The 13,807-nt window shown below is 37.8% G+C and overlaps 1 protein-coding gene across 1 annotated transcript in view; it reads left to right on the forward strand.

Moving 5' to 3' along the window:
• Positions 1-12,253: 12,253 nt before the first annotated feature.
• The window catches only part of LOC109827282 (obtusifoliol 14-alpha demethylase), a 9,494-nt gene continuing 7,940 nt past the window's right edge, over positions 12,254-13,807 (forward strand). The window contains exons 1-2 of the mRNA XM_020394277.1: positions 12,254-12,480; positions 12,566-12,638. The gene's annotated coding sequence lies outside the window, so the exon portion shown is untranslated. The remainder of the gene's footprint in view (positions 12,481-12,565; positions 12,639-13,807) is intronic.

Here is a 13,807-nt window from a genome sequence, read left to right on the forward strand (position 1 = left end):
GTATCAAAATAATCAATGCCCTTTTGTTGAGTAAAGCCTTTAGCTACTAATCTAGCTTTAAATTTATCTATGGAACCATCAGCTCTGAGTTTCTTCTTGAATATCCACTTACAACCAATAGGTTTACAACCTGGAGGTAAGTCGGTGAGTATCCAAGTATGGTTTTCCATGATAGATTTAATTTCATTATCAATGGCTTCTTTCTAGAAAGGAGATTCGAAGAATCCATTGCTTCTTGGAATGAACTTGGATCACCTTCAACAAGAAAGGTAAGGAAGTCTTCTCCAAAATCCTTTTCGATTCTACCTCTTTTGCTTCTTCGAGATTCAATATCAAGAGGTTGAGAAGAACTAGAAGATGGTAGATCAGAAGGAAGGGATGATCTGAGATTTTCTGAGATTTTAGATTTGAAAGGAAAGATGTTTTCAAAGTAGACTGCATCTCTTGCTTCAATGATGGTATTGTTGGATATATCACTGATTTCAGAGTTGATGACTAGAAATCTGTTAACATTGCTATCTAGTGCATATCCAATAAAAGCAGCATCTACAGTCTTAGAACCAAATTTTCTCTTCTTAGGTTCGGGAATAGCTACTTTAGCCAAGCAACCCCAAACCCGGAAGAAATTCAGATTAGGAGATCCTCCCTTACAATATTCATAAGGAGTTGTATCAAAATTTTTCTGGGGACTCCTATTGAGAATGAAGCAAGCAGAAAGAAGAGCTTCACCCCAGAGATTTTTAGATGCTCCTGAACTGAGTAACATATAGTTCACCATGTCCATTAGGGTTCTATTCTTTCATTCAGTTACCTCATTAGACTGTGGTGTATAGGGAGCAGTAACCTCATGAATAATACCGTGTTCTTGGCAATATTCAGTCATATGATTTGAGGTATACTCCTCCCCACGATCAGATTTTAGAATCTTGATCTTCCTGTCAAGTTGGTTCTCAGATTCAGCTTTGTACACCTTAAACCTATCTAAGACTTCATCTTTAGTCTTGAGAAGATAGGTGTAACAATATCTGGAGTGATCATCTATAAAAGTCACAAAATACCTCCTACCCCATCGGGTGAGAACTCGGTTTGAGTCACACACATCACTATAAATTAATTCGAGGGGTTCGGAGTTTCTAGTTATAGACTTGAAGGGTTTTTTAGTGTGTTTCCCTTGAACGCAGATTTCACACTTAGATGTGGTATCATGAGAAGATTTGGGAATAAGGTTTAATTTACTCATTCTCTGCAGGGTTTGAAAATTAACATGTCCAAGTCGTCCATGCCAGACATCAAGATTCAACAATTTGTATAACAGAAGACTCAGAAATTTCATTAGAACTGAAATTGATTACATTGAGTTTGAAAAGGTCATTGCAGATAAAACATTTTCCTATGAAAACATTACTCTTTGTAATCACAAATTTGTTGGATTCTTTTACAATCCTATAACCATCTCTAAGAAGAAGAGATTCACTAATCAGATTGCGACGAAGAGAAGGAACATGATGAACGCCTTGCAGATGAAGAGCTTTCCCAGAAGTCATGGTGAGCTCTATACGTCCACTTCCTATTGTTGATTTAGTGGAGTCATCTGCTAAGCTTATGCTTCCTCCACTTGATTCCTGATAATTTGAAAACCAAGATCGATCATTACAGACGTGGATATTTACTCCGGAATCCAAATACCAATCAGTGGAAGAAGTTAGAGAATTTACAAGATGAGATGAAGAGGCTAACCTGAAAGAGGTTGGATTCATTTCAATCATATTAACTTTGTTGGATCTATTTCCTTTAGGAGCAGGTTTAGCCGGTTTCTTCTTCCAAAAGAAACAGTTGAGAGCCATGTGGTTGGTTCTACCATAGACAAAGCAGAACTTTCCATCAGACTTATAGCTGAAAGAATTGGGATTTGATTTGAAGGAAGATTTGTTGAAAGATTGTTAGTTTATCTTGAATTTCTTCCCTTTGGGTTTGAAATTCCTAGATTTAGGCTTATCATCTACCAAGTTTACTTTAGCTTTGAAATTCCTAGATTTAGGCTTATCATCTACCAAGTTTACTTTAGCTTTTGATTCATTCTTGGTTTTGGAATTTTGCCTATGCTGGTCTTCAATACATTCTTGGTTTTGGAATTTTGCCTATGCTGGTCTTCAATACGAATAGCCTTGAGGGCTTCAGTTAAGGTAAGATCTCCTTGCTTGTGTCGGAGATCTCCAGCAAATCTAGATCAGGAGGGAGGGAGTTTATCAATCAAACAGGAAACTTTATAATCGTCAGTAAAAGTGTTTCCTTTTGATTGGAGATGACGGAGGAAATCTAGGAATTCATGAATTTGTTCATTAATGGGCTTGTCCTCAACCATCATGAACTTATTGAATGAGGAGGAGGTGAAACGCAGAATTCTGGCATCATCATAGCCATATTCTACTTCAAGAGCATTCCATAGGTCTTTTGCACTTTTGAACTCATAGTATATGTCATAAAGGTTGTCCGCAAGTGCACTAAGAATCCTATGACAATAATGATAGTTGATTTCTTCTGGTTTCATAGAGCTAGAAAAGGAGCTAGCACCAGAACTAGAAGTGGAAGGAGCAGGCTGTGTAGGATCAGGAGTCAAAGGTTGAGAACCACTAGTAAAAGACTCAGGAGTGTCAATAGCAGATAAAAGACCTAAGGTAGTGAGCCAATATTTCATCTGATTAGCTCACCATTTATAGTTAACACCGGTGAACTTCTCAGGTTTGACACTTTTTGAATGATCAGGAATTGCCATAAGTCCAATTTGAGTTTACTAGTCTAGGTAGATGTAATATGATCAAATAAAGGATTTTGTCAATACTACTAGATCAGAAACTTAACTAAAATAGATAAAAACGATGATTCTAGGCACTTTTATCAGTCGACTGATCAGTCGACTAAAGTCATCAGTCGACTGATCAGTCGACTGATAACACACTATCAACCTGTTTAAAAACTAAAATCTGATTTTCAAACTGCTTTTAAAAATAGCAAATAAATTCCAAAAATTATGAAACTTTGGGAAATAATTGTAGACATGATAATAAACATGCTACAATGACTGGTTTTTAAAAAGTTCTTTCTATTTGTAAAGTATCATCATTTTGCAAATATGTCCAAAACATGAAAACATGAGATACTTGAATTTTGATGTTTTGACATAAACACAACTTTGAAACCTTTTCAAATATTTTTATAGACTTAAAGAAAGATGTAAACTATTGTTATGAAGTCTATAAACATTGAATATAATATTTTCACAAATATGATAGAATATGGAACATATGAGTATGTATATGAATATATATATTTGTTTCATATCTATGAAACTAAACCAAACCAACTTATCCACATAAAAACAAACATGTATGAATATAAATATTTATTTATATGCTTGTAAAAACTTTGTTTGTGGATAAAACCAAAAGCTAAAATGTGTATATATATATACATAGAAACCAATATAATGTGTGTGTATATGATATTGAGCTTAAGGTACTTACACACATAATATTAAACCTAAACTAAATTACCCAAGCAATCTTGATCTTCAATAAGCTTGACTCGGTACACTTTACGGATGAAGCTTGAACTTGTATTTTCAACTTGAATTGTAAGGCTTCATTCCACTATTCCGCTAACCTCCATTTGATATGATCGTTATGGCGTAATTCCATCCACCCTCCAACATATTATTTGCCTAGAATAAATATAAAATACAAACACTAGACAAAGAACATTAGATGTAAATTGTTTGTTAAATATCATCAAAACAAAAGGACCCAACACATATTTCCAAGGACATCAACCTCCTCCAGACCCCTCAACTTAGAAGACGATGCATGCATCATATAGCACTTGGACTAGTTTTATGTTTTATGTTAAAAACTTTGTGTTAAGTTGGTTTGTTTAATTAGGTGACACTTCATAGTTCGTGAAGACTCTTCGTTCGGACAATGGAGGAGAGTATAAGAGTGACCCGTTTCTGCAGTTCTGCTGGGATCACGATATTAGGCGACACTTCATAGTTCGTGAGACACCACAATAGAACGGGGTGGCTGAGAGGTTGAATCGTACCTTGCTGGAGAAGGTGCGATGTATGATGACACAGAGTGGATTGTCAAGATCCTTTTCGGCTGAGGCGTTAGTTTATGCGAGCCATCTCGTGAATAGGTTGCTGTGCACTGCGATATAGAGGAAGACTCCTATGGAGTGTTGGTCTGGTTCGGTGGCTAGTGACTATGAGTTGCTTCGGATATTTGGATGTCCAGCTTATTACCATGTCAGTGATGGTAAATTGAATCCGAGGGTGAAGAAAATCGTCTTTGTGGGCTTTAGAGAAGGAGTTAAAGGCTTCAAATTATGGGATCCACAGGATAAAAAGATAGTCATTAGCAGAGATGATACATTCAACGAGGCGTACATGATAAGGCCTCAAGTTCCTCAGTAGGTGGAGGAAGACCAGACATATAGGATATCACAGCAGGTGGAGGATGATGTGACTCTACCCACTCCAAATAGCATTGTATCCATTGAGGCTCCTACATAGGTGACACTGGAAGGAGATGAGATGACAGCCAGATAGAGGATATAGTGGATGGTGAGACTCAGTAGCAGGGTCATGCTTAGGAGTCCATTGCGACAAATAGACCGAGAAGGGTGATTCGTCGGCCAGCTAGATATAATGATGTCATGGTTGCATATGCTTTATCAGCAGAAGTTATTGATGATTTGGTTCCTTCTACATTCAGGGAGGTAGAGTCAAGCTCTGATTCGATTAGGTGGAGGGAATCTATGGAGGAGGAGATGCGGTCTCTTCAGAAGAACGACACATGGGAACTTGTAAAGCTACCAAAGGGTAAGAAAGCTATTGGATGCAAGTGGGTGTATACAAAGAAAGAAGGATCTTCTATTGGGGACATTCGGTATAAAGCCATATTGGTTGCCAAGGGTTATGTATAGCTTGAGGGCGTTAATTACAATGAGGTATTCTCACATGTTGTAAAGAATTCGTCAATTAGGATTCTGTTGGCATTGGTGACACGACTGAATTTGGATTTGGTCCAAATGGATGTGAAGACAACCTTTCTACATGGAGATTTAGATGAGGAGATCTACATGACACAACCTATGGGTTTAAAGCTGTAGGAAAAGAGGAATTAGTGTGCAAGCTGAAGAAGTCTCTTTACGGATTGAAGCAATCACTGCGACAATGGTACAAGAGATTCGACGGCTTTATGATTGGCCGAGGGTACACGAGGAGCCCATATAATCCATGTGTTTACATGCACAAGCTACAGGATGGTGAGTACATCTATTTGTTACTATATATTAATGATATGCTTATTGCCTCTAGGAATTCTTCGGCTATTCGAAAGTTAAAAAAGGAACTGTCATCCGAGTTTGAGATGAAGGAACTTGGAGAGGCAAAGAAGATATTGGGTATGGAGATTGAGAGAGATAGGGCGAAGGGGAGATTGAAGCTTACACAAAGGAGTTACCTGCAGAAGATGTTAAAGAAATTCAGCTTTGATGGCAATGCAAAGGCAGTGAGTACTCCGTTGGCTCCCCACTTTAAGCTTTCAGCTAAGATATATCCTATTTCAGTTGAGGACAGAGAATATATGTCAAAGGTTCCATATGCCAGTGCGGTTGGTAGCTTGATGTATGCTATGGTGTGTACGAGGCCAGATTTGTCACAGACCGTGAGCATGATATCCAGGTACATGCACGACCCTGGAAAGGGTCATTGGGAGGCCGTGAAGTGGATTCTACAGTATGTCAAAGCTACCGTGGATGTTGGTTTAGTATTTCAGAAGAATGTGAAGACAGAGCAGGATTGTATTAGTTACGTGGATTCAGATTATTCGGGGGATCTTGACAAGCGCCGGTCTACTTCAAGATATGTGTTTATATTAGCAGGAGCACTGGTATGTTGGAGATGTATACTTCAGTCTACAGTGGCTCTCTCTAATACAGAGGCGGAGTATATGAAGGTGACTGAAGCTGTGAAGGAGGCTTTGTGGTTGCATGGATTGTTGGAGGACTTGGGGATTGCACAGGAAACCATTCAGGTGTATTGTGATAGCATGTCGGCTATCTATTTGGTAAAGAACCAGGTTTATCATACGCGCACGAAGCACATTGATGTCACATTCCACTTTGTTCGTGATGTTTTGGATGATGGTGATGTCATATTGGAGAAGATCGATATGTTGACCAAAGTTGTTTTCGGTGTTAAGTTTGGTCATTGTTTGGAGCTTTTGAACATTCTTCGGTGTTGAGTCCTTTGGTGGCCATTTGGGTGAACTACGTGAGGCTTGATTCCTTCGGCAAGATGATACGTAGGCAGTCTTTAGATACAGCCAGTGTTGGATTTGTTGATTTCAATGGGGGAGATTGTTTGGACTCTCGTTCGGGTTCCCGACTTGTTGTGGATTGAGTCTGTTGTCGTGAATTAACTTCACGGCATACTGGACACAACAAGTGGGATATTTGGATGCTTTGGTGTCGGCTCAGTTTTGGGAAAACTTCGCCGAGGTGGAGAATTGTTGGATAGCATAACGTGGGGGCCATGAGCGGGAGCAAAGCGCGTGGGAGGCAAAGCATGTGGGGGCCACGAGCTTGAGGGTTTCGCATTCATTTCGTGGACAGTTATTGTTGCGTGTAAAGAAAAAAGGGGAAAATAGCAGATAGTTTTTCGGCTATGCTTGGTGAAGAAAAAACGCAGAGGCGCCGACCTTGAGAGGGTTTGTGCATCCCTTTTGAGAGAGAAATTGTGAGAGATTTGAGAGTTTGTTTAAAGATTTTTTTGTGAGACTTTGTGTGATTGTAAACCCTATTTGTATTCTCTTTCTCTCTAATAGTAGATCTCCCCCTTCCTTGCCCTGTGGACGTAGGCAACTTGCCGAACCACGTAAAATTCGTTTGTCTTGCTATGATTTGTAATAGCTTGTTAGGTTCCATTGACAAGTCAGTCCTAGAACTGATAAGAGGAAGAGTGTATATCCCACTTTGTTGAGATATATCACTTTCGATTCTTGGTTCCTTTGTGAAACATGGATTTAGTTGTGATCTTACTCTGTTGTGCACCAGAAGTGCTGCCGAAATTTCCACTGCGTACAACAATATTATGTATGCATTAAACATTTTTTTTAAATAATTTTTCTCGCAACTATGATATGAGTCTATTCGTAATTATCTTTTCTTTAAGTGTTAATTCTATTAGCGTTGTTCTCGCAACTATGATATGAGTCTATTCGTATTTTGTTTGTAATTAAGTATCAGATTTGCAACTAAATGATGATTTATTAAATTTTTTGGTAGCATAAAATATTATTTTGAATTTTTTTACAAGCTCTATATTGAGCTTATCCGTGCATCGCGACTATGAATTAGTTAATCCAAAGTACAAAGTGGAAAGCACCCCACGTGAGATGCTCATGGTCACGTGAGGGAGTAAATAAATCACAATTATTTTTAGGGAAAATTGTTTGGGGGAACCAAATTAAATTGGGTCATTCATCCCCACCCCAAGCCCAAAAAGCATAACCTAAAAGCCCTTATACTGATAAAGGTGTGCAAGTAACCCCCAAACCCAATAAAATCATTCCTAAATTACCCTTCCCTCTTCCTCTGCAGGTTATTTTCACATTTTCTCTTCCTCCAACGCCAGCCCACTCCTCCGTCCGGCCTCATCCCCTCTCCTCCACCGTCGACCGTCGGCCCCACTCCTCCACCGCCGACCGCCGGCCCCCCTCCTCCTCCGTCCCCATCCCCTCCCTCTCCCCCTCCTCAATCAAACGTCGAACATGGATGAAGATGAAGAGCTACACTGTGGGATCTCTACCTACAACATTCTACATCCCCAACTTCATCACCCAATCTGAGCAAGCCCATCTCCTCCATCAAGTAATTTCCTTTTTTTTGCTTTGGTTTTTATTTTCTTCAAATTTATATGGGTATGTAAACCCTAATTTTGGATGTAACTGAAATTGAGATGTAGATGTAACTGAAATTGAGGATTTGGAGCTTTTGATTGGATTTGACGGCAAAGAGGGTGTCGATTTTGTAACTTGAATCATGGAATCAAATCAAAGCTTGATTGTTGATTCTCTTTTGTGTTTGAGCCCCCTTTGTGTTTATTGTTGTGGATTTCTTTGGTTTTGCTCGTTACAATGAATTGATGAATTACTCATGTTAATTTTTTTTTAAATTTTAGGTGTTAGAAGTTAGTTGGCAAGCCTTGATGGGAGAGGAATTAACAAAAAACCATGGCTTTGTCTTGGGGAGCAAATCGAAGGAGGAGGAGGAGGAGGAGGTTGAGAAGGCAATGAGGCAGATGTAGATGTGTGGGCTTAGATTGGGGATGGGGAGGATGGTGTAGATTCACTCGATCCCGTCCGATCAGAATATGCACAGTTCTTGGGGCTTTGCTGTTGATGATGATGATGAGAAGGAGAACAAAAAATAATTTCGATCGAATCTTTTAGATTTCTCAGGGGATGATGACGTGGAGGAGAGCAAAAGACGAGTTCTTTTTCCCTTTTTAATTCAACTTCGTATCATTCTATGTGCAAATTCATGTCGTTTGCGAATCTACAAATGGAATCTCTTCCAATGTGGTTATTAGTATAGTTGGTTTTGTGCAAATTTGTCATTTGGACGGTTAACAAAGTTCATCGGTTTGTAAAATTTGATAAGGAAATGGAATGGTGGGTTGGGATTGTAACTTCCTGATGTATTTTTATTTGATGAGTTGAAATCCTTTGTAAGGATGATTTTGATCCAATTAGAGTTCAATTTGGGAGTGTTGTTATGTTTCTTAGTTATTCAAGGTTAAATGGGAAAATGAGAGAACATATATGTATCACAATTAACCGTAAATGTGACAAATAAGCATATCATGTGATATTTCAATGTTATATGTAACAATTCAATCTTACATGTGACATTTCTACCTTATATGTGATAATTAAATCTGATTTGTGATATTTGGGTGTTGCTTGTGACAGTTGGGTGTTGTATGTGATATTTGAGTGTTTCTTGTGACACTTATTGTTTACACGTGACATTTTGGTGTTGTGTGTGATATTTGGGTGTTGTATGTGATATTTGGGTGTTGCTTGTGACATTTGTTGTTTATACGGGACGCATTCACTATCAACAAATTACAGCCAAATATCACATACAACACCCAAATATCATGTACAAGCAACAAATGTCACAAGCAACACCCAAATATCACATACAACGGATATAAATCACATCTAATGGAGTCATTCCACATGTGACAAATAAGCATATCATGTGATATTTTAATGTTATATGGGTTGTATGTGATATAAGTCACATCTAATAGAGTCATTCCGTATGTGACAAATGAGCATATCATGTGACAAATAAGCACATGTGGAATGACTCTATTAGATCTAAATATCACATACAACAAATTACAGCCATGTGTCACGTATAAACAAATTACAGTCATGTGACAAATTTGATGATGAAATGGAATGGTGGGGTTGGGATTGTAACTTCCTGGTGTATTTTATTGATGAGTTGAAATCATTGTAAGGAAGATTTTGATCCAAATTAGAGTTCAATTTGAGAGTGTTGTTATTTCTTAGTTATTCAAGGTGGAAAATGAGAGAACATATATGTATCACAATTAACCGTAAATGTGACAAATAAGCATATCATGTGATATTTCAATGTTATATGTGACAATTCAATCTTACATGTGATAGTTCTAACTTATATGTGATAATTAAATCTGATTTGTGATATTTGGGTGTTGTATGTGATATTTGGGTGTTGCTTGTGACATTTGGGTGTTGTATGTGATATTTGAGTGTTTCTTGTGACACTTATTGTTTATACGTGACATTTTGGTGTTGTGTGTGTTATTTGTGTGTTGTATGTGATATTTGGGTGTTGATTGTGACATTTGTTGTTTATACGTGACACATTCACTATTAACAAATTACAGCTAAATATCACATACAACACCCAAATATCACGTACAAATAACAAATGTCACAAGCAACACCCAAATATCACATACAACAGATATAAGTCACATCTAATAGAGTCATTCCACATGTGACAAATAAGCATATCATGTGATATTTCAATGATATATGGGTTGTATGTGATATAAGTCACATCTAATAGAGTCATTCCGCATGTGACAAATGAGCATATCATGTGACAAATAAGCACATGTGGAATGACTCTATTAGATCTAAATATCACATACAACAAATTACAGCCATGTGTCACGTATAAACAAATTACAGTCATGTGACAAATAAGCACATTCACTATCAATAAATTACAGCCAAATATCACATACAACACCCAAATATCACGTATAAACAACAAATATCACAAGCAACACCCAAATATCACATAAAACACCCAAATGTCACGTATAAACAACAAATGTCACAAGCAACATCCAAATATCACATACAACACCCAAATATCACATACAATACCCAATCGTCACGTATAAACAACAAATGTCACATAAAAACAGCATATGTGACATGAATCTTTCATATGTCACATGAAACTATCATATGTTACATAAACAAGTGTAATAAATCATATAAATATCAAAAACTTGAATAATATAGCAAATATCATATATTAACTACAAATATCACATAAAGGACACCTGGATATTAATATGTGATATTTGTAGTTAATCGTGGCATTTGTCCTGATATGTATTGTTTAAGAGCCCAAGATTTTCTCATAAAAGGACACCTGGAGCAATTCTAAGATGGCTTGTCACATGAAGGACAAACAGAATTTTATAGAAAAATTAAACAAGTTGACTTCCATTTCCTTATCAAATTTTACAAACCGATGAACTTTGTTAACCGTCCAAACGACAAATTTGCACAAAAACAACTATACTAATAACCACATTGGAAGAGATTCCATTTGTAGATTCGCAAACGACGTGAACTTGCATATAGAATAATACGAAGTTGAATTAAAAAGAGAAAAAGAACTCGTCTTTTGCTCTCCTCCTCGTCATCATCCCCTGAGAAATCTACAAGATTCGATCGAAATTATTTTTTGTTCTCCTTCTCATCATCATCATCAACAGCAAAGCCCCAAGAACTGTGCATATTCTGATCGGACGGGCTTGAGTGAATCTGCACCATCCTCCCCATCCCCAATCTAAGCCCACACATCTACATCTGCCTCATTGCCTTCTCAACCTCCTCCTCCTCCTCCTCCTCCTTTGATTTGCTCCCCAAGACAAAGCCATGGTTTTTTGTTAATTACTCTCCCATCAAGGCTTGCCGACTAACTTCTAACACCTAAAATTTAAAAAAAAAATTAACATGAGTAATTCATCAATTCATTGAAACTAGCAAAACCAAAGAAATCCACAACAACAAACACAAAGGGGGCTCAAACACAAAAGAGAATCACAATCAAGCATTGATTTGATTCCATGATTCAAGTTACAAAATCGACACCCTCTTTGCCGCCAAATCCAATCAAAAGCCCCAAATCCTCAATTTCAGTTACATCTACATCTCAATTTCAGTTACATCCAAAATTAGGGTTTACAGACCCATATAAATTTGAAGAAAATAAAAACCAAAGAAAAAAAGGGAAATTACTTGATGGAGGTGATGGGCTTGCTCAGATTGGGTGATGAAGTTGGGGATGTAGAATGTTGTAGGTAGAGATCTCACAGCGTAGCTCTTCATCTTCATCCATGCTCGATGTTTGATTGAGGAGGGGGAGAGGGAGAGGATGAGGCCAGAGGAGGAGTGGGGCCGGCGGTCAGCGGTGGAGGAGAGGGGCCGGCGGTGGAGGAGAGGGGATGAGGCCAGCGGAGGAGTGGGCTGGCGTTGGAGGAAGAGAAAATGTGAAAATAACCTGCAGAGGAAGAGGGAAGGGTAATTTAGGAATGATTTTATTGGGTAATGGGTTTGGGGGTTACTTGCACACCTTTGTCAGTATAAGGGCTTTTGGGTTATGCTTTTTGGGCTTGGGGTGGTGATGAATGACCCAATTTAATTTGGTTCCCCCAAGCAATTTTCCCTTATTTTTATTCCACCAAACCCCCATGCTCGTGGGGCACGCGACTTCTAAATTTCTAAAAATCACCGTGCGTGCGACGAGGACGTCTACAAGTGGGGCCCTGGTCTCATCGCGTGGGCACTAATTTATTCAGTGTTTTAAGAATGTAGGGCTAGGGATTTCACTTAATAAATCGCAATTATCTCCTTTTTTTTCTATCCTCCTCCTTCCGATCTGACTCCAGATCGGCTCCTCTCTCCTCTCTCCTCCTTCAGATCCGACTCCAAGTTGATTCTAGGGTTTGGGTTTTCACTGTTCTCCCTCGAAGCTCGTCGTCGACTCCTCCCTCGAAGATCGTCGTTTACTCCTCCGTCGACCGTCTTCCCCCTCGAATCATAAAAAAATGTAAGTTGAAGCTTAAAAGTTACCATTATTCTTGATTTTTAATTTATACTAATTGCTAAAGATTGCTTCTTTATGCCTTTTGCAGATAATTCTGCACAAAATCTGATCTCATCCCTTGCGGATCTGTAGTTTCAACCAGCTTCATTTAATTATCAGAGGTGAACTCTCATCTTTACTACCTAATCCGGCGCAGTCATTAGCGATACCGTTAGTTATCAATGATGCTCTGATGGTCATTTGATTTGCTCGGCCTTAAAAATAGGAGTCATTAGTATGCTTAAGTGACTGGGCAGTTGGGCGAGTGACATAAATCATTGTGTGCTAGTAGTATCTTTAGAAGTTCTGAACTTGAGAGAAGTTGTGTGCTTTGTTTGATAAATAAAGCTACAACTTTGTCCTCGGATAAGAAATATCACATAGATGAATGTGGATTTCGTGATTGGGCGGTTAGGTATGCTTCAACTGATAGTATTCCTTAAGAAAGTAATCGTATAAGCTGAAGGTATGGGATCACTTTTTGAAGATGTATCACCAAAGAAGAAGCACCTGAAATGAAAAGAAGAAATCTCAATGACAAAGAAACAGATGGGACTGAATGAAAATAGAAGAGACATTTATGAATTACTTGCTAAAGATGTCACCCTGTAAAAATAAACTCAACTAATGAAGATCAGCTTCCACATAAAATCCATAAATTATGTCCTATGATAAAAAAGAACTTATAACCAGAGACAATGTCATTTGGGAAAGATTTGGTGCAAAAAACTCTCATTGGAACTTGATGTTCAAGTATCCATTATTAAAGTCCACTCTGTTAAAATTGATCAAAATCATTTAATGTTAAAAATCTTTCATGACCTATGATTTTAGGATGGGAAATCAAGATATTTGGGTATTGATTCAGTGTGAAATTTAGTATTTTTATTCTGTTTTGGTTTTTAAGCAATTGAAACGATGACACATGTTGATTTATGTACTATTCGAGTCGAATTTGAATAGTAATGTAATACTGACCTACTGGGTAAGTTGGTAACTTGGTAATTGCTATATTGTTGTAGATTTCAAATATATTGATTTTCGAATAATTGGCGAATAAATATCGAATAGTTGATGAATAACTTGATATCAAAACCATGAAATATTGTTAATTGAATGTTCGCGAATAGTTACCGAACACATACACATCTAAACGAAGCGAATTCGAATTTTGAATATTATTCGAGTCGAATTCAAACACAAATACGAATAGTGCTATTTGAGCCGAATTCGAATTCGAATAAGACACTATTTGTTCAGATTCGATTCGTTTCCACCCCTAGTGTAAAGT

This window comes from Asparagus officinalis, unplaced genomic scaffold, assembly GCF_001876935.1.
Source record: "Asparagus officinalis unplaced genomic scaffold, Aspof.V1 AsparagusV1_Un106, whole genome shotgun sequence".
Lineage (NCBI taxonomy): Eukaryota > Viridiplantae > Streptophyta > Magnoliopsida > Asparagales > Asparagaceae > Asparagus > Asparagus officinalis.